Consider the following 5,608-nt stretch of genomic DNA (forward strand, 5'->3'; position numbering starts at 1 on the left):
TTGACTAAATACGATTAAGACCTCAATCTAAGCTTTTAGATTTGAGATGAAGTATAATATTCTCTCCCTTAATTATAGCAAAACAACTTTTACCCAATTGAGACCTTTTGTTTTTCTATAATTAACATTGCTAACTTGCAACCTTTATCATAATTATCATGCTCCCACTAGCTTTGATATGTACCTAGAAATCAACTGGACATCTAGAAATCAATACTTTATTGACTTTCTTACCAAAGTTCAGATTTCTGATACTAGATTGCCTTGATAATACTTTATCAAACTCATACACCTCTCTTAGATAGCTCACAAGTGTGTCTAAACAATTTCAGAACTATGAAAAGGGATGTTGTAATCATAGTCTAAATTGTTTATACCTTTTGCCATTTCACATAAGTCAATGTTAGTGTGCCGGTTAACCACGCACGCTCCACTAACGACTTTGAGAACTGCAAAAGTCACAATTGCTATCTATTTAAAATCTACTTAGTGAAAGAGTTTCCTTACCATCATTTTCATGAATCGAAGAGAAACCTTATGACACTTAGATTTTATGGTATATGTGTTCTTATCCATGTGAATTTGTCAAAACCATAATCACAATACTAGGTTAGTGACAAATCCTAACTCATATGGATTGAACTTGTGCAATCTTAACTTCTTGCCACCTGGCGGCTCAAGGGCCTGCCATTGCTTCCAAGTAGTTATGCAAACAATTGAGAACATGTAGAACTCAAATGTATAGCCAACTTAACTGGAATGTGCACAGAAATGTCAACACGATAGGTTATAAACCTCTAGTTGTGTGCTAGTGATGAAATACATGTTTTTTTTGTTCTTGATTACTTCTTGAAACTCTTTCAGGATCTTTAGACTCCCACTGTCTGCTTGACCTATAAGACTTTCTTGCAAAATATTCAAGAGATAGTGTGGATTCTAATCAAGACAAACACTTCACATAATTGGCCTTAGTTGGTATTTGTTTTATCCAAAACATCACAACTTACCCATTTCAAATGTACAAGAGTAGAAAACTTTTACTCTTACATTTGACAAGCGTTTTAAATCTTCTTTAAGACATGTCACTCAACTTACAGTCTTGGAGTATGACTCTAAGACATGTTTTGAAACGAAGTATGACTCATCATCTTGATTTGACCACTTCACCAATTCATAACTCCTTTTTTTAGCTATTAGAATGCACTTAGAGGATGAATTATGATAAGGTCTCTAAATCATTAAGATGATCATAAAACTGATACTAAAGTACTCTCCCATCTTTTTAGATTTGAGAAACTTTTATCCTTCTGCCTAATTTGATTCTTCTTATTCGCTCTGCCTTACATTGGAACCTTTTCCAATGTCTCAGAATCACACTTAAGCTTGTAAGTATAACCATATTTACTGAGCTTTAGTAAATTATGACGAATAATTTTATCGATTTTTGGTGGTGGACTTGACCAGTGCACAAAAATGTGTACTCGATTCCTTAGTCCTTCACTTGACTCACACATCCATGTGAACAAGTAATTAGTCTTAATTTTCCAATACTTGAAAGTTCTCATTCATCATGCTATACAATTTGCATGATTCCAAGTTCCAGTCCAATTGAAACTTGGGTGATGAGAATCTTTCCTTATTTGGTAAATTTAGACATTACCACAAATGAAAGAATCAATTTCATAATTCCACTCTTGCCATTAATGGAATCATATAAGCAACAAATTTTCCTCAAATGCCATTGTAAGGATATTTTAAAATAAATAAAATCAAAAATTTTCTTTTATTTTAAAACTTTGCGGAAAAAACTTATCCTTACAATCCATATGAAAACTTGTTGTTATCTATTCCTAAGCAATAACTCATATCTCCTAAGAAGCAGCTCAAGAATCCGATCTTCAAAATATGCGATAGAAATCCATCTACGCGATCAAATTCAGCATATTCTTTCTTTAAGTTTCTTCACTATGTCTATACTCTTCTAGATGACTAGATCATCTTAAACATCGATACCTCTCATCAGTTTTTATTTCATCACACATTATCTAATTCATCTACCCATCTTTTGTTGGGTTTTGAGCATTCTAACACTCCTATGGTGTACATGCCACCCTATAAACCTTGGATCTATGTTTTCTCTATTATACATGCAAATAAGAACTTTCCAAGGCTTTAATCCTAACTAGCATATTATGAAGTTCGTATACTACAAAGTACTAGTTGGATGACATACCTTTTGATGTAGCTTGATGTCTTCAAGCTTTAAGAGCTTAGCCCCAATAGTGTGGAAGCCTCAAATGGAATCACAAATCACCAAAACACCTTGGAAGACTTTAGAGAATATGAATACTTGGTTCTCTCTAGTGAAATCGGCTAGCCCTTCTTAGTGTATCACACTAGTGCCAATTTCACCAACCAAGGACATCTTTATATAGTATGGAGACTAGGGTTAAACCCATGACCTTTCATTTCATATGATCCATGGGTTGAAGACTCCATGGACTATCCATGAAAGCTTAGCCCAACCTAAATGAACTTGGCCTATTCCATATATATAAGAGTCCATATTTAATTAGTTCATTTTGATCACTTAATTAATTATAAATTAATTCTTGATCAATACTAATTAAATAATATTATTATATATTAATATATTAGAACTTATAATATATTAATATAAATCATAAATATACTATTCTCAAAAGACTATACATATAAATTGTGTTGGTGAAGTGCAACCCAAATGGACCATGCCAGGTCGGGTCAAGTACATACCAAATATAGTTATGGACTTAGACATCAATCCAACACTTTTACCCAACATATTTGTAGATATAAAAATACATATGCAGTTTAAATCAATTAAAACATGTATAAAATTGTTCATCCATCATAGATAGCAAGTATACAGATAATATGCACACATAGCACGTAATTTGTATAAAATACTTCATATCTTTGTATAAGATGAAAATAATATGCATTCACCTTAGTAGCGTGAGTTGATAGAATCTAACTAGAAACGGTTAGTGGTTCGTGATCGTCGGGCTTGGGACGTGGAACGACTTCAACAAACGAGAGAGAGAGAGAGAGAGAGAGAGAGAGAGAGAGAGAGAGAGGAATTGGTGTAAGAAGAGCAAGGGCTGAACTTGCTATTTATAGGGTGATTTTTGGCCCTTCACGACGTGAGAGTTCATTACTCACATCGTGAGCCATGCCTGATCACCTCGTAGCTTCGCCACCTGCGTTCTAGGCTTGCATAGTGTCCATTTGACTCCTCACGTCGTGAGAATTGATGCTCACGTCGTGAGCCCGATCCGAAGACTTGCCATCTGCATTCTAGCCTTGAAAAGTGGCATTTTGACTCCTCACATCGTGAGCCCAGTCAGATTAGGGTTTCTGACACTAGTCATGCTCTCAGATAGCTACAACTTCGGAAGGCCATAACTTTTGCATACATGCTCAGTTTTTGACGTTTTTTATATCCACATGAAGGCGGAGACGTACTCTACAAATTTCATTTAAAATCCTAAGGCTAAAAAGTACTTTAGCATAAACTCACTTTTTATGATTCCCGGTGTCATGTCGGTTTTGTCGCGAAATTTCAACAGGTCATAACTTCTTCATTATAACTCGAATTTCAGCGTTCTTTAGATGTATGAAAACATTGTAACATAAACTACAATTTAGTTAAGATTATTTATTATAAATAATTTTCTATCAAAAATTCATTTTTTTGACGCTTATTTTCTCAAAACTGACTAGACCGAATCTGCGGGCATTACATGGGGTCCCTCAAGGGTTCCAGATTTGAAGTCTATACCCCAAAACGTGCTTGTATCCATGAATGGTTCCAAAATATGCTCCTAAAAGCCCTAAAGTACTCATGAAGAGATCTAGTAAATGAATAGTCAAGTTATAGATTTTATGCCTCAAATGAACTGAAAATGGAGCACAAACTCTGGATCTACTTGTTTCCTCTTGAACCCCCAAGCTTCCTCTTCCTTCACAAGCTTCAAAATCACCAAGAACACACAATAACGGATCAAGAACACTCACAATGGGTTAGGGTTTCGTAACTAAGGTCTGGAGGTGATGGAGGCTGTAGTTGAGGCCAGATAAAGTGTTTAATTAGGGTGCACCCTAAAAGTTAGGGTTTTACTCTAGCACACATACTTGTCGAGTCGAGGCTTCTCGAATCATCGAGTAGACTTCAAGTCCCGCATCCAAACTTCTCCCATTCCTACTCGGCGACTCTGGGGCCTCCAACTCGTCGAGTCCCTTTGCAAAAATGAATAATTTTTTATTAAAATAAATGCCAGGAACCCGACGTTACAAATAGCTACTTCTTCTTCTTCTTCCTTTCAATCGTTGATGTCCAACTCAAGATCTACAAAGAAGATATTTTATGATGCAAACTCTTGTGGATGTAGATGCCTTTCTCTGATTTGGACATCTAGAATGGAGGATCATCGAGTAATAATGTTTAGGGCGTGTTTGAACCGATGGATAAGTGTAATGAAAGCCTTATCATGTCCATTTTAATAAGTTTTTGTTTTTGAAAGGAACCAAACCAATAGATAGAATATGGACATGATAAAGCTTTCAATTACCCTTACACATCTGTTCGAACAAGCCCTGAACTTTTTTCTCTGCATGATCCTCCGTTCTAGATGTCCAAATCCAAGAAGGGCGTCCACATCCACAAGAGTTTTCATCATCAAATATCTTCTTTGTAGATCTTGAGTTGGACATCAATGATTGAGAGGAAGAATAAGAAATAGCTATTACAAGAAATCGAACACAGACGCCGTTCGTTTTTCTCTTCTCCAAGCCTTAAATCGATATATAAAGGGCAATTCTAATATGTTTATTCCATGTCATTAAATATAATGCCATGTTATTTGCCAACTAGTTTTATACTTAATGAATTTGGTTGCCTCTAATGAGAATTGAACAAAAGCGTACGTTCGTTGGGTTTTTTTCAACAAACAAAACATGATTGAGGTTTTTTGAACGGTTTTGAAACTTCGTTGGTCTTCCAAGTCATTTCTTGATATTTAATTACACGTCGTCATCTATGTCATTCGTTGACTTTCATTAGCTGGTTGAACCTAAATGAGAAGTGAACGAAAGTGTAAGTTAGTTGGGAATTTTTAGACAAACGGTTAAGTTCGTTGGGTTTTCTTGAACACACAAAACACAATTTGATTTTTTGAACGCTTTGAAATTTTCATTGGGCTTATAAGTCATTTTCCATATTACACATATACACTTGTAGTGTGTGGTTGAGAAATGTGAATACACGAAAAAAAATAAAAAAAAAATAAGCAAACATTCATCACACTGCAAATATGTAGGTAAGAGTTAAGTAATAATGTAATATCCAAAAAAAAAAAAAAAAAAACAAACACAGGGATATGGGGTAATCAATTGGTGAACTCTCACATGTATTGCCTCGTGCCTCAAATGAACACTATCAAAAGTTGTTATAACCAAATCCCTGTAAGGCAAGAAGGTAATTGAATGCAAGTTGACATAATTCTTGGATAATGTTAAAAGTGTTAAAACAAATACAAACTTATCGTTTGTGTAATCATATTGTGAT

This window comes from Lactuca sativa, chromosome 1 (genome assembly GCF_002870075.4).
Source record: "Lactuca sativa cultivar Salinas chromosome 1, Lsat_Salinas_v11, whole genome shotgun sequence".
In the NCBI taxonomy this organism is placed as follows: Eukaryota; Viridiplantae; Streptophyta; class Magnoliopsida; order Asterales; family Asteraceae; genus Lactuca; species Lactuca sativa.